This window comes from Balaenoptera borealis (assembly GCF_965194805.1).
Source record: "Balaenoptera borealis genome assembly, chromosome: 11".
Lineage (NCBI taxonomy): Eukaryota > Metazoa > Chordata > Mammalia > Artiodactyla > Balaenopteridae > Balaenoptera > Balaenoptera borealis.
In genome coordinates, this window is record NC_138868.1 from 83,152,292 (window position 1) to 83,169,516 (window position 17,225).

General features: G+C 35.0%; 1 long non-coding RNA gene across 1 annotated transcript in view; it reads left to right on the top strand.

Moving 5' to 3' along the window:
* Positions 1-16,366, top strand: part of LOC309604982 — a 54,470-nt gene extending 38,104 nt beyond the window's left edge. Inside the window, exon 2 of the long non-coding RNA XR_014231198.1 lies at positions 16,110-16,366. This is a non-coding gene — a long non-coding RNA (uncharacterized lncRNA). The remainder of the gene's footprint in view (positions 1-16,109) is intronic.
* The last annotated feature ends 859 nt before the right edge of the window (positions 16,367-17,225 follow it).

The window sequence follows — 17,225 nt, forward strand, 5'->3', positions numbered from 1 at the left end:
TTCTTTTTCTGGAACAAATTGATCAAAATTATTTTAAAGTCTGCTTCTGGATACAGAAATATCTTTAATTTCATGTTTCTATTTTATATTTTTTCTCTTAGTTTTTCATCATTTTGTTTTCTGGTGGACTTGGTGAATTTTTATTAAATGCCAGTCATTTGGTATGAAAACATATAGAGTTAGTTTACTGTTATTTTAGTCTTGGTATCACTATTTTTACTTAAAGATGATTTTTAAAAATTTTATTTTTTCTTCTTGAAAGTCATTTAAGGAAGAGGCACATCACTATAATATATGCTTAGAATGAAGCTATTCATTTCAGATTTTTTTGAGAGTCATTCTATTTGAACTTTGTTCTTACTATTGTTTGTGGACCTGCTGAGGTTTCAACTGAGAGATTAGCATTTTACCAGGACATCTCCTCTTTGGCTAGCTCTAAACTCCAATTTCTCTCAGCAGCCCCATGTGACTGCGTAGTGCTCTGCACAGATTCTGTTTCTTAGAAAGCTTTTTTTTTTCTTTACATATATGTGTATATGTATATATATTCTTTTTCAGATTCTTTTTCATTATAGGTTAGGACAAAATATTGAGTATAATTCCCTTCACTATACAGTACATCTTTGTCTTTTTACCTATTATATATATAGTAGTATGTATATATTAATCCCAAACTCCTTATTTATCTCCCTCCACGCCCTGCTATCCCTTTTGGTAACCATAAGTTTGTTTTCTATGTCTGTGAGTCTATTTCTTATTTTGTAAATAAGTTCATTTGTATCATTTTTTAGATTCCACATATAAGTGATATCATATGATATTTATATTTCTCTGTCTGACTTCACTTATTATGATAATCTCTAGGTTCATGTTGCTGCAGGAAGCCTTTTTCTTTTCTTAGCTTTTGGCTTCTCAGCTAAGATTCAGTAGTGACAATTTCCTTGATGGGAAGTAACATTTGAAAGTTTTGGCTCATCTCTTTATATTGTCTTTCTGTCTTTGATCTTTTCCCTTAAGTCCTTTGCTTTCTTAGGAAACAGAATTCTTCAAATAAGTGGCATAGAAAGTACTTTGCTGAGTTTTCCTACTTTTCATGTTTGGAACAGTTGTGGCATTATAAGCTCATCTGTCATAGTCAAAAGCAGATATCCTGGACACTATTTTTATTTTAGGAGATATGTTAACAATTCCATAATTAATTCCTGAAGTAAAAATGATAAAATGGTGAAGAGTCTAGAAAGAACATCATTTGAGAAACAAATCTGTTATTGATAGCTGGCCTAGAAAAGAGAAAATATAGGGCTTTCATAATAACATTTTTATATATTTAAATGGTTGTTATAAACAAGAAAAATTATTTTACTTAATGTTACATTATAATATTCTACTAAAACTGACATAAAAAAAGTAAATTTTGGTTCCATTAAAGAAGTTCATGCTGATAATTCAAACTGTTTATAAATAGAACAAACTGTTCTCTAAAGTTCAATGCTCTCTAGCACAGGGGATGGCTAGAAAGAGGCTTGCTGAATCCATATTAAGAATAAGAGGTTTCAAAATGAGGAGAAAGCTAAACTCTAAATAAGCCTTAAAGGATTGTTAAGGAGTAGTGAATAAATTAGGTAGAGTGAATTTTCCCGAGAAGAGAAATGATTTATGGAAAAATGTATTAATGAAGAAGTGCAAAGTTCTTTGGCTAGAGAGAGTTAATGAATAGCTTTGCCTGGATAAAGACTTTAATTTGGTCAATCACAAAGATATTTTCTACTAGGAGCAAGCTTCTATCAGAAATTCTTTAATAATTTGTTGTACTTATGTTTGTGTTTTTCTGTAATTTCCTACCAGACTATAAAGAATTTAGTAGAAGGAATAATAATTTTCATCTCTATATCCTTTCCTGCAGGCAACAAGGATTCATAGGAGGTTTAGAGGAGAAGTAAAAAAGCTGACATCAGTATTTTAGAAATATTAATGTGAGGGTGACCAGAAGAAGGACATAAAACCATAGAGTGAAAACACCAATCCTAGTTAGGAAGCTTTCATTAGTGGAAAAATTTTCTGTAGTGGAAACAAAGAGGAAGAATGAAAAACACCATGCAGGAAGAATTGAAACAACTCAGTAAACTGACTGTAGTAAACCAAGGAAAGAAAAAAGTGATTCCCAGGCTGTATGACTGGGAGAATATTGATTTTATTTATAGAAACTGACAAGAAGCACTCCTGTACCATGAGATACTTTCTATAACAGTGTTCTGATTTTTACACCTTCATATCATGTATTACAAATTATAGTGAGTGTTTCACTTTCCAGTGTCTAATATCTACCCCATACATGGAATTTTCAGAGACTCTGCATCTTTCATTGACAACCCTGTACTCCCATAGCTTTTATAGTCTTTGACACATCTTTGAGTAATTATAATCTGATGGCATTCTGTTTGCTGTTGTGTTAAATGAATGGCTCATATGTTTTCCAACTAGATTATAAGTTCCTGAGTGCTAAAAACTTATAAATTCTATCTGAATCCAGTCTTATTTAAGTTTTGATATATTTTATTGAACGAAAGTTGCACTTAAGTCAATCTTTATTAATGAATATAAATAATTTATCATCAACATACCACAATATAGGTATTCCTGTAGCTTTTTAACTTTTAACTTGAAATCAAAGTGACAGAAACACTTACAAATGGTAGCTTTACTGAATTTGCCAAATGTGCTTTGAGTTCCTAATTACAGCTAATGTTCGCTTCCATCATCCAATATGTTTTCTGCTGCAACTAGCCTAAATGTAATCTCTTGAGTGTTTGCAATTTGAGTAGCCTTTCCACTGAATTTTAAAGGTCAAAGAATTGGATTTTTTAATTATAATAAAAGCCCATATGAAACTGGTTTAATTAATGTAGGAATTTGTTATCTCATATAGGAGGATATATAGGCCCCAGGTCCAGCACGTCAGAGATCTATCCTCTATTAGATGGGTTTACCCTTAACTAATTTCAGCAGTTGCTGGTATCACATATAAAAAGCATAATAGCCAAAGTACAAAGAAGGGTTGTCTCTTACTTTATCCTTTATTAAGAAGGAGGGACTCCTTTTTGCAGTCCCTTAGCAGATTTGTCCTTATGTCTCCATCAGAATCACACATTCAAGCTTAAATCAATGAATCAATTGCTGCAGAGCACAGTGAGATTACCATGATTATCGTGGGCTCATCAAAACCCACTGTCTGATATTTTAAATGGGTTCTTTCTTTTATTCATGTGGAGAAAAGGGTGGATAGTTGGATAAAATCTGGGTGATTTTAGAAAGCAGAAGGGAAAACACGGAATTGTAGAGGATAACCAATAGTGTGAACTCTAGAAGTTCTACAATGTTAACTGCTCAAAAGGAAGAATTTTCTTTGGGAAAAAGTCTTAACAAGTTTTGTGCAAAAAATAAAGCTAATTGCATCTATATGTCATGTGCAGTAAGATATTATATGATGAAGTTAAGAAATAATATAAATCATTAAAATTTCCTTAAGAATAACCCTCAGATCTCAAAAGGCCAATTATCACAAATAATAAACTCAGAACCATGTTAGAGTATCACATAATATTCCAGGGTACATTTTAAAGGATTAAATTTTGCATACATTATTTATAATGTTATCTGGTGACAGTTGTAGGAATGTTGCAGGAAGGTCTGAAGATTCTGGGTCACTGTAGACTAAGTTAAAAATGGTTTTCAAGCTTGTTCATGAAGAGTGTCATTTATCACTGGGTAAAATGATGGTAAATGCACCAACATGCAAATTTATGTTTTGGAAATTTTAAAAAATAACTCATTTAAAAATTACAGCAAAGAAAAACATTTCAATTATTCCACCAATAATTATCTCTCTCTCTACCTACCTATCTACCCACTATTAATCTATCATTGTAGTTATAAATCTATCTTGTAACCATAGCCAATACACACAGTACTTTTAGGATCTAAATCCAATATATGTATTTTCCACTCACATTTTCCTCTATTCTTCTCTGACATTGAGTTTTATAGAGAAGATAAACATTGTTAAATTCTTGAAGGTAAGCAGAGTCTTGAGAAACACTCTGGTTGACAGAAAATGGGAGTGCAGTAATTCCTCACGCAGACCTTCTATTCAGCAATACCCACCCTCTGTCATGAGATCAATTTATTAGCTCTTTTCTCTTTATTAAGATAGAGTTTTAATCTTTATCTAGATCTCTCTACAGTTTTAGTTGATATAGGACCAATAAACATTTATGAAAAAAAAGATCTTGGATGATTATCTATTCTTCTTAATATTAGAATGAGGCAGCAAGTGGGCTATTCCCTCCTCTGGGAGACATGGAAGATGGCTTCTCAGTCCTCCTGATTTCTTTGGAGTCACAACAATTTTGATAATGGGAATGGTCCTAGGATCATAAGACATAACAGGCAACACTTCTGGGAAATTCTGCCAAGTTTTTATTAACTTGTGGGGTTTGGTCTTGCTGTTTGGCTTAGATGGGCTCTATATTAGCAAATAATATGGATTTTCATCCCCTTTATGGCTAAGCAAATAAGGACCTTCATTTTAAGCCATTTCAATTTGTTTATTTCTTCTTTTGCCATAGTGAGGATGGTAACAGTGTGTGTAATGGTGTTGGTGTGGGGTTGATTGTTGAGGATTTGTACTTGTAGAGTTCAGAGACAGATATTAAGGACAGCTAAGATTGTACATATTGGAACAATGGTCACTAGAAATTCCAAGGGGTAACATGGTCACCAAGTCTGAACAGCTGGATGAGAAATATGATCCTGTCAGGGGGTGACTAGTAATTGCCATCAAGTCTGACTATTGTCTGTGTGAGTATTAGCTAATCATCTAAATTCCTAGTCAGGAAAGGAGCATCAATGTAGGCACTGAGAGCTTGATTAGACTAGTAAAGTAAAATCAGACCATGACAGTTTTGTGGCAGCAGATGGTCCTTCATCATAACTAATGAGAAAAACTGATGATTCTTCCACTGTCTGAGGAAATGTTGTGGATGCTCCTGCTTCTAAAAACCCTGACCACCATCGGCATCATCACATCCACAAAGGCGCAAAGAGGAGTCAGTATGAAAGGATGAAGAGAAAGACTGCAAGTTATATCTGTAGAGGGAATAGAGGGATTCTGAAGCCAGACACAAAAATATGTGCACATAATTTCAAAAATATATATTTTATTCCCAGCTGGCATTAAAATCAACTGAAATAAATTTTAAAAAAGAAAAAAATTTAAATTTAATAATATTTATTGAGTCTGTAATTATAGCATTGAATTAAAAAAAAAACCTGGAACATTTTCCTTGTCCTTGACTGGATAATTATAGTAGCTATAATTCATTGAGAACTTCCTATCTAATAGTTGCTATGCTGAGTGGTTGATATTTATCATTTCATTTAAACTTTAAACAACCCAAGAGCTATATGCTTTAATTATCTCCATTTTACCTATAGAAAAACTAAAGCTCAGATGGGTTAAGAATCTTGTCTAAGATCACATGACTTGCCAAGATGCATAGCTAGAATTCTTATCCGTTTCTAACTCCAGAGCTGACACCCTTAACCAGTTTGGTACACTGCTCAAGTAGTTTAAGGAAACAATAATGTTAAAATCAAGTCATATTTGTTTCCCTCAAACACATGAACTATTGTTTTTCTTTCAACTCCCATACAAATACTCTAATAAGCTCTTAAATATCTACATTTCCATGGAATTCAGATTTAAATATAATGCAGTGGTCATGCTATGTGACAGCAAACTTGCCAATTAAGCAGCAGTCCTAATTGGAAGAATTTTGTACTGTGCATACACATTTGCTGTATTCTCAGTGAGCTTGCAGCTGCTGGCTTAGACATCATTAGAATCTAGGAAAACAGCTATTTCCAAGTGAATATCAACATACTGCAAACCATATGTCAGAAAGGGAAGAAATTTGAATAGATTTTAGTGAATGGGAAAGAAGACTGTAATAAACCAAGCAGAACCTTGCCTGAGGTCAAAGTTGTTTCTAAAAGAGAAGTTGGATCTTTAATGGAAATGAATGGTCAGAAATTTTGTTTTTCAATTTATATGACAGAAGTTACAAATATGATGCTTATTTTCCTTTGTTCTCTTATTTGTTTTATTTTAGGATTTTGGGGTGTGTGTGTGTGTGTGTGTGTGTGTGTGTTTTAGTATTCAGAGGATAGAATTATCTTCTGTGTTTCATGGCTCTTTCTAAATTCTCTTACATATCATGGGTACTGAGCCTAAACATTTTTTTCTCAAAGCAATACTGTAGTATTTCTTCCCCAGAGGACAAGGTTGTTGGTTTTGTAAACTTAGTTGTCCAGAGAAGAAAACATATATTGAAAAAATATTTAATATAGTCCCCATTTAAACTTAAATAACTCCCTTTCTCCAATTCTATTTTTTAATTCAAATGCTATAGTATATTCTTGAACAGTAAGGCTTAATAAAATCACCCTTCCCCCAAGTAACGTAAGACATAGTCTCTGCCTCGCACACAAAACAGTATGTGGCTGGATTTTGGGCTACATTCAAATATGAGAGTTTAATCGGATTTTACCCATCCAGATAAAAGTTCTGTTAAAGTAAAAACTGAAAATATTCCTAAAAAACTTTATAAGTGTACAATTCAATGATTTCAGTAAATTTACGGAGTTGTACAATTATCACCATAATCCAATTTTAGAACATTTTCATCACCTCCATTTTGTTATTTCTTGCTCTTACCCAGAGCCTTAGGGAACCACTGTTCTGCTTTCTGTCTATGAATTTGTCTCTTTTAGACATTTCATACAAGTGGAATCATAACATGTAGTCTGTCACAACGGGATTCTTTCACTTAGCATAATGATTTTTAGGTTCATCCATTTTTGTAACAATTTTTAAACTATTCTCTTTTGTTCAAATGTTTTTAAAAGGATTCAAAATTGGGGTGGGGGAAAGAATTTCTCTTTAAAAGCTTTATTTTAGAAAATAAGTGACATGCACAAAATAATAACTAACATGAATTAAAAGCTTATTAGATGCCAGCCACTCTTTTAAGTGGTTAAAGTTTATAAATTACTTTAAATATAGGATATCTCTATGAATAGGTTTTTTTTATTACTTCCACTTTATAAATGAGAAAATGGAAGTATAATGAGGCTAATTTGCCCAAAGTCATAACGCTAGTTAATGATGAAGATGGAGTTTGAAGCCAAGAAATCTGGCTTCAAAACCAATACTTTTAATCCTTAAGCCCAGGAGTTATTAATATTACATTCAAAATGTTTTCATAAGATTAATGTTTAAATGAACTAAATGGAAATATCTGGTAATAGAAGATACACAAAAACATTTAAAATCCTTTTCCCTGGAAGATAATGAATAGTAGAATGTGTAACTGGAAGTATTAACTAAGCAACTTTAACAAATATGTTGATTGTTACAAGTGACATCAGGGAACACAAGTCACAGGGACAATCTGTGCTTTCTAGGCAAAGGGAACTGCAGAAATGCAAGGGTTTAATGCTCTGAACATGTGTGGATCTCTAATTACCTGGACAGGGGAAAGGTTCTACTCTGAGGAGCTAGTGTTATTAAAAAGGCCTTTAAGTATATTCATACTGTGTAGTATTTCATAGACACAGAAGTATATGTAAGTTATGGAGCAAGATAATAAATATCAGTAAAACCATCACCCAACTTAACTAGAAAATTATTAATACCACTGAGATGACTCGTGTGTGATTCCTCTATCCTATCCTCCTACCTTCCCACTGCTCTGAATGGTGGGTTATAATTCCCTTGCATTTTTGAAACCATATGTGAAGCCTAAACAAAATAATTTAATTTTGCTTGTTTCAGAGCCTTATATGGTACTTAAATTTCTGAAATTTGCTTTTTATTATTTATTATTTATTGAAGTATAGTTGATTTACAATATTGTGTTAGTTTCGGGTGTACAGCGTAGTGATTCAGTATTTTGCAGATTATATTCCATTATAGGTTATTACAAGATAATGTGTATAATTCCCTATGCTATATAGTATATCTTTGTTGCTTACCTATTTTATATATAGAATTTTGTTTCTGTTAATCCCATGCCCCTAGTTTGTCCATCCCTTCCTCCCCACTCCCCTTTGATAACCACAAGTTTGTTTTCTATGTCTGTGAATCTGTTTCTGTTTTGTATATACATTTATTTGTATTTTAGATTCCATATATAAGTGATATCATATAGTATTTGTCTTTCTCTGTCTGAAATTTCACAAAGTATAATATTCTTTAGGACCGTCCACATTGCTGAAAATGGCAGTATTTCATTCTTTTTTATGGCTGAGTAATATTCCATTGTATACCACTCTTATTAATCCAATCATCTGTCAGTGGGGCTTTGGGTTGCTTCCATATCTTTACTATTGTAAATAGCTCTGTTATGGACATTGCGTGTATCTTTTTGAATTAGTGTTTTTGTTTCTCCTGAATATATAACTGAAAGTGGGATTGCTGGAATATATGGTAGCTCAATTTTTAGTTTTTTAAGAAAACTCCGTACTGTTTTTCATAGTGGCTGCACCAATTTACATTCCCACCAACAGAGTACAATTGTTCCCTTTTCTCCACATCCTCTCCAACATATGTGATTTGTAGACTTTTTGATGATAACCATTCTGACAGGTGTGAGGTAATAACTCATTGTGGTTTTGATTTGCACTTCTCTAATAATTAGCCATGGTCAGCATATTTTCACATACCTGTTAGCCATCTCTATGTCTTTGGAAAAAGTCTATTCTTCTGCCAATTTTTCATTGAATTGTTTGGGGTTATTTTTGATAATTAGTTGTATGAGCAGTTCCTATATTTTGAATATTAACCCCTTATTTGTCACATCATTTGCAAATATTTCTCCCATTCCATAGGTTTTGTTTTCATTTTGTTGATGGTTTCCTTTGCTGTGCAAGAGCTTTTAAGTTTAATTACATCCCATTTGTTTATTTGTGCTTTTATTTATTTTGCCTTAGGAGACTGATTCAAGGAAATATTGCTACAATTTATGACAGAGTGCTCCACCTATGTTCTTTTCTAGGAGTTTCATAGTTTCAGGTCTTGATTTAGTTCTTTAAAACATTTTGAGTTTATTTTTGTATATGGTGTGAGGGAATGTTCTAATCTCATTGTTCTACATGTGGCTGTCCAGTTTTCCCAGCACCACTTATTGAAAAAACTGTTTTTTCTCTATTGTATATTGTTGCCTCTTTTGTCAAAGATTGATTGACCATAGGTGTGTGGGTTTATCTCTGGGTTCTCTATTCTATTCCATTAATTTATGTGTCTGTTTTTGTTCCAGTGCCATGCTGTTTTGATTACTGTAGCTTTGTAGTATAGTCTGAAATGTGGGAGGGTAATAATTCCAGCTTGGTTCTTTTCTCTTAGTATTGTTTTGTCAATTCTGGGTCTTTTATGGTTCCATATAAATTGTATAATTATTTGTTTTAGTTCTGTGAAAAATGTCTTGGGCATTTTGATAGAGATTACTTTAAATTTGTAAGTCACTTTAGGTACTATGACCATTTTAATAATATTAATTCTTCCAATCCAAGAGCAAAGGATATCTTTCTATTTCTTTGAATCATCTTCAATTTTCTTCATCAGTGTTTTACAGTTTTATAATATAGGTCTTTCACATCCTTGGTTAAATATATTCCTAGGTATTTTTTATGTGATTTTAAATGGGAATTTTTTTACATTCCCTTTCTGATATTTCATTATTAGTGTATAGAAATTCAACAAATTTCTGTATATTAATCTTGTATCCTGCTACCTTGCTGAATTCAGTTTAATTCTAATAGTTTTTAGGTGGAGACTTTATGGTTCTCTATATAGAGTATCATGTCATCAGCAAATGGTGACAGTTTTATTGCTTCCCTTCCAATTTGGATACTTTTTTTTTTTCTTGTCTGATTGCTATGGCTAGGACTTCCAATACTATGTTAAATAGAAGCAGTGAGAGTGGGTTTTCTTGTCTTGTTCCCAAATTTAGTGGGAAGGCTTTCAACTTTTCACTGTTGAGTATTATGTTGGCTCTGAGTTTATTGTGTTCAAAATACAATATGGGGACTTCCCTGGTGGTGCAGTGGTTAAGAATCCGTCTGCCAATGCAGGGGACATGGGTTCAATCCCTGGTCCGAGAGGATCCCACATGCCGTGGAGCAACTAAGTCTGTGTGCCATAACTGCTGAGCCTGCGAGCCACAACTACTGAGCCCACATGCCACGGCTGCTGAAACCCATGTGCCTAGAGCCCGTGCTCCACAACAAGACAGGTCACTGCAATGAGAAGCCCATGCACCACAACGAAGAGTAGCTCCTGCTCTCTGCAACTAAAGAAAGCCTGTGCATGGCAACGAGGACCCAACACAGCCAAAAATAAGTAAATAAATAAACTAATTAATTAATTTATTTAAATACAATATGTTCATTATGTTGAGGTGTGTTCCCTGTATACCCACTTTGATAAGAGTTTTATCATGAATGGATGTTGAATTTTGTCAAATGCTTTTTCTGCATCTATTGAGATTATCATGTGGTTTTTTTTTTTCCTTTTGTTACTGTGGTGTATCACACTGTTTAATTACATGTGTTGAACCATCCTAGTGACCCTGGAATGAATCTAATTGATTGTGGTGCATGATCCTTTTTATGTATTGTTGGATTTGGTTTGCTAATATTTTGTTGAGAATTTTTGCATATATATTCATCAGAGATCTCGACCTGTAATATTCTTTTTTGTAGTGTCTTTGTCTGGTTTTGGTATCAGGGTAATGGTGGCCTCATAGAATGAATTTGGTAGTGTTTCCTCCCATTAAATTTTTTGGACCTGTTTGAGAAGGATAGGTATAAGTTCTTCTTTATGTTTGGTAGAATTCCTCCAGGAAGCTATCCATTCCTGGCAATTTGTTTGCCGGGAGTAGTTTTTAAATTACAGATTCTATTTCACTTTTAGTGATTGATCTGCTCGGATTGTCTCCTTCATCTTGACTCAGTCTTGACAGGCTGTATATTTTTAGAAATTTGTCCATTTCTTCTAGGTTGTCCAATTTGTTGGCATGTAACTGTTCATAGTATTCTCTTATGATTTTTTTTTTTATCTCTGTGGTATCAGTTGTTATTTCTCCTCTTTCATCACTTATTTTGTTTATTTGGGTACTCCCTTTTTTCTTCTTGGTGAGCCTGGCCAGAGGACTTGCTTAAGAACCTCTGTGCTTCCTACACCTGGACATGTTTCCTTCATTAGGTTTGGGAAGTTTTCAACCATAATTTATTCGAATACATTTTTGATCCCCTTCTCTCTCTCTTTTCCTGGAATCTCTATAATGTGTATGGCACATTTTATATTATTCTATAGACTCCCATGTTGCTTTCATTTTTAATTTCTCTTTCTGTTTGTTGCTCTGATTAGATGATTCCCATTATTCTATATTCCAGATCACCTATGTATTCTTCTGTGTAATTTAGTTGACTATTCATTGCTTCTAGAGTGCTTCTTATCTCAGAAATTGAATTAATCTATTTTTGATTGGGTCTTCTTTATAGCCTCTAGTTCCTGTTAAAAGGATCTGAGTATAATCTATCCAAAGAAAACATACAGATAGCCAATAGGCACATGAATAGATGCTCATCACTGCTAATTATTAAAGAAATGCAAATCAAAACTACAATGAGGTACCACCTCACACTGGTCAGAATGGCCATCATTAAAAATGTCTATAAATAACGACTGCTGAAGAGGGTGTGGAGAAAAGGGAACCCTTCTACACTGTTGACGGGAATGTAAATTTGTGAAGACACTGTGGAGAACAGTATGGACGTACCTTAAAAAACTAAAAAAAAAAAGAGTTACCATATGATCCAGTGATCCCAATCCTGGGCATATATCTGGAAATGATAAAAACTCTAATTCAAAAAGTTATATGCACCCCAATGTTCATAGCAGCTTAATTTATAATAGCCAATACATGGAAGCACACTAAATGTCCATCGACAGATGAATGGATAAAGAAGATGTGGTATGTCATACATACCACATCTTCTTTATCTATCTAGTTATCTAGCTAGCTAGCTAGCTAGGTGGCTAGATAGCTAGATAGCTAGCTATAAAACTCAGCCATAAAAAAGAATGAAATAATGTCATTTTCAGCTACATGGATGGACTTAGAGATTATCATACTAAGTAAAGTAAGCCAGAAAGAGAAAGACAAATGCCATATGATATCACTTATATGTTGAATCTAAAAAATGACACAAATGAACTTATCTACGAAACAGAAACAGACTTACAGACATAGAGAATAGATTCGTGGTTGCCAAGGGGAAGGAGAGTTTAGGTAATGGTTAGATTATGAGTTTGGGTCTAGCAGATGCAAACTATTATATATACAGAAAGGATAAACAACAAGGTCCTCTTGTATAGCACAGGGAACTATTTTCAATATCCTGTAATAAAACATAATGGAAAAGAATTTTGAAAATCTGTGCTTAGATCAATTCTCTCTCTTAATTCAGTTAGCATTTTCATTACCAGATTTTTGAACTCAGAGTCTGGTAGACTGATTATCTGTTTCATTATTTTTTCAGGGCTTTTCTCTAGCTCTTTCAATTGAGAGTAGCTCCTCTGCCTTTTATTTTACTTAACTTTCTCTGTTTCTATGAATTTAGAAACAGTTACCTATTGTGGTCCTGAAGGGGTGTTTTTATGTGGGAACATCCTTACATAAACTGCATTTGCTCAATGTCTTTGGTGCGAGGGCTGGACTTGATGCTGATGCCTGTCACCTCTTTCCTCAGGGTGTGCTGGCAGCTGTCACCTTGGTAGGGGGTGTGGTTGATGTTGGAGGAGCTAGAGCCTGTACAGGGTGTGAGGTGAGACTTGCTCTTTGTTCAGTGGCAGTCACAGTCTTGTCACAGGTGGGGTCTGCTCCCACATTGCTGGAGCAGAATCCCTGAGGTTCAGGCTCAAGGTGGCTCTGTTCCCTTTAAGTGTTTCCTTTTCCTTCTCCCCGCACTGGAACCTTTGCCCTGAAGGAGGGAAGTGCTGAAGTAAGTGAGGTTTGTGTGCTTCCAGTGGTCTGATATAAGTGTCTGTAGCTCCTCTCAGACATAGTCCAAGGTAGCATCTTTTCCCCTGTTGCAGACCTCCCAGACCTAGTGCAAAGTTATGGCATGGAGCAGATGGGGCTGGAGCATTCTCTTGGCTGGGACTGGGCATCAGACCGTTGTGGTCATGGGAATTGAAGAGGTTGTGCCGCCTTCAAAAGTTTGAGCTTCTGGGTCACTGTTTCAGTAATCACCAAAAACGGCCACCACTGCCCCACTTAGAGCACACCCCAGACCCCAGGGGCAGCCTCTGCATTTCTAGATTGAATCTTTTCCTAGGAACTGGCCTTTCTAGATCCAGTGCCAAGCTGTGGTGTGGAGTGAGTGGGGCCTCACTTTTTACTCAGGTTGGTTTGGGGAGTGTGGTGAAGCCACAGCCACTAAGGCAGACCTTTCCTACCCTGTCTGGTGGCAAGCCAGCACCCATGCACTGGTCCTCTTGAGTGGAGTTTAGGCTTCTCCAGCCTTTCTTTTTGCCCCAGTGGTTCTCCCTGCAGCCACAGGGTCTTGTCTACTCTGCTTAGAACCCCAGGACTGGGAACCTCAGTCTATGGTTTGACCCACCCATTCTACCCGGCTGGTCTTCCTTTTCCTCTTAGTTCTATCCCAGGGGCACAGGTCCCAACTTGATGCTTTTTTCCCCCTGTCCTACCAGATTATCTGGAAGTGGAGTCTTTCTTACAGGCTTGGTTGTTTAGGAATTCTTCTGCCAGTTTCCAGTTAATTTTCCATGAGAATTTTTCTACATGTAGATGTATTTTCGATGTATTTGTGGGTTTGTGGGGGGCAGTGAGCTCCACGTCCTCTTACTTCTCCATCTTGATCCCCTTCCCTCTCCAATTCCGTTTCTTGATTTTTGCTATGGATACTATGCAGGCACTAAAAGATTTTAATAGAGTTTATATTTACAATTAATATCAGTGTAATGCATTTTTTGCTGGTATTTATTCAAGCAAAGAAAACAAGCTGCATCCGTCTCTTCCTCCCTATTCTTCTTCCTACATCCCTCCACAACCATCGTTTATCTAAGAAAATTCTGTCATGTTTCCTATGATTAGTGGTAAAGATCTTATGTACTTCCTATCACTAAACTAAATGTAGATTGTAAATATCTCAATTTACTTTTTACTTAATTCTCTCTAACTATTCTCAGCTCACTCCATGGAGACCAGTTTTTGCTCTACACTTCTGTTTCAAGCTCCTGACTCTCCTTCCACCTTTAACACAGCATCCCTTCTAATTACCTTGCTTTTTCTCTTCTACTGTCAGCAAAGTCTTGAAAAGCAGTAGGAACTCACTGTCTGCATTTTCTCAGCTTTCCTTCATTCCTCAGCCTCCTGCAGTTTGATTTTCTCCCCAGCCAAGCAGGTGAACCTGTTCTCATGAAGCTTCATGATGGCCTCAATCCAATGGAAACTTTTCAGTATTTACAATTTCAGGCTTCTCTAACACATTAGATTCTGTTGAACACCTTATATGTTTTGGCATTTTCTATCCCCTTGTCTTCAATATCCCCATGCTCTCCTGAGCATATAGTTGCATATTTTTGACTACTTATTCTTTGTTTTCTTGTTGAAATCCTCCTCCTCTTCCCACTCTGTAATTGTGATTCTTCCTGTGTTTCCATCCTTAATCTACTTTCCTCCACATGTTCTCCTTGTGTAATCTTATCCATTCTTATGATTTAAGTACCTAACATTCTTGAAAAAAACATATAATGATGTACCACTACCTACAGAATCATCTTCCTATCAGCCAAATCACACATATTGAGCTCTTATTATGTGCAGAGCATATACTTACACCAAGACCGTTCATATTTTTGACTCATTATTTGTTGTACAGTATTATTACTCTCATTAAACCTTTACTACAGTCCTTCAAGAAAGAGTTCATTATTCCCATTGCTATAAAGAAACCCAGTCCCAAGCTCAAAGAATGTAAGTAAAATTTCCAGATAACCTTGTTGGTTATTGCAAAGACAAGATTGAGAATTGAGTTTTTTCTAACTCCATAATTTATAATCTTTCCATTATCAATTTTACCTTCCTAATCCTTATGCTCAAAGGGCTTAAAGTTTTTGCTAAGTAGCTGGCATATATAATAGTCTGGGATTCAAAGGTCTAAGTCAAAAACTACCCCTTCATTGATCCCTGCATAATCATGCTTATTCCAACTTTCAAACTTTTTTGCCATGGAAGTGGTGAAGAATTATTCAATGCCTATCAAAACTTAAGTCATGTGTTCATCTTTATCATGAAGCCCTCTTTAGATCTTCCTACTAATACTGAGTGCCACCTCCCAGTTCTAAACCATTGAAATCATTTTCTTTCAGCCCAAATTCTAGAATGCTTTATTTTACTTCATCATTTCTTAGTTTGCTTGGGGGAGACCTCAAGTAAAGTTAGAAGCTTGTGGTGGTTAAAGACTTGGGCTTTGCTGCAGTACATAGAAAAGTGCTAGCAGAGAACTACTGCTCAATAAATATATTCTTAATTTTATTGAATTTAAAATTGAACTGAATTGCTTTGTGACCCATTTTAATGCTGTAAAATGGGGGTAAATCTTAGTAATATAAAACTAATGCTGAAATAGACATTTCTCCGAAGAAGATATACAGATTGCCAACAGACACATGAAAGAATGCTCAACATCATTAATCATTAGAGAAATGCAAATCAAAACTGCAATGAGATATCATCTCACACCAGCCAGAATGGCCATCATCAAAAAATCTAGAAACAATAAATGCTGGAGAGGGTGTGGAGGAAAGGGAACCCTCTTGCACTGTTGGTGAGAATGTAAATTGATACAGCCACTATGGAGAACAGTATGGAGGTTCCTTAAAAAACTACAAATAGAACTATCATACGACCCAGCAATCCCACTACTGGGCATATACCCTGAGAAAACCATAGTTCAAAAAGAGTCATGTACCAAAATGTTCATTGCAGCTCTATTTACAATAGCCAGGACATGGAAGCAACCTAAATGTCCATCGACAGATGAATGGATAAAGAAGATGTGGCACATATATACAATGGAATATTACTCAGCCATAAAAAGAAATGAAATTGAGTTATTTGTAATGAGGTGGATGGAGTTAGAGTCTGTCATACAGAGTGAAGTAAGTCAGAAAGAGAAAAACAAATACAGTATGCTAACACATATATATGGAATCTAAGGAGAAAAAAAAAAAAAAAGGCTATGAAGAACCTAGTGGCGAGAAGGGAATAAAGACACAGACCTACTAGAGAATGGACTTGAGGATAGGGGGAGAGTGAGGGGTGAGATGTGACAGGGTGATAGAGTGTCATGGACATATATACACTACCAAATGTAAAATAGATAGCTAGTGGGAAGCAGCCGCATAGCACAGGGAGATCAGCTCGGTGCTTTGTGACCACCTAGAGGGGTGGGATGGGGAGGGTGGGAGGGAGGGAGATGCAAGAGGGAAGAGATATGGGAACATATGTATATGTATAACTGATTCACTTTGTTATAAAGCAGAAACTAACACACCATTGTAAAGCAATTATACTTCAATAAAGATGTTTAAAAAAAACTAATGCTGATTTGCAAGGAAAGCAACAAATGATTGATTATATAAGTCTGTAAGAGGAAGTGTTTTTGCAGCTATTCCAAGCTCAGTAAATCAAAAATAGCTTGCCAGATGTGACTCGTACTTTTCTATAAAATTCATCATTTGCTACATTTAAAAAGCAAAGAAAGAATTTTATAAATAGCAGCACATAAAGAAAATTAGTCCTCCCTTCCTTCCATCTATCTATCTATCTATCTATCTATCTATCTATCATCTATCTATCATCTATCTATCTAATTAACATCATCTACCTTTAGATCTTCATATTTGTATAAAACACACTTGGGTATGGACATTGAGTTGAGTTGGGAAAATTTTTAATTTCTGAACAAATAGACTTTAATATATCAAGGATTTGTGAGGTTGATTCAATAGCAATAAATGATTGAACTTGGTGACTTTTGAAGACTCTTCCAGTTCTATGATTCTGTGATTCTGT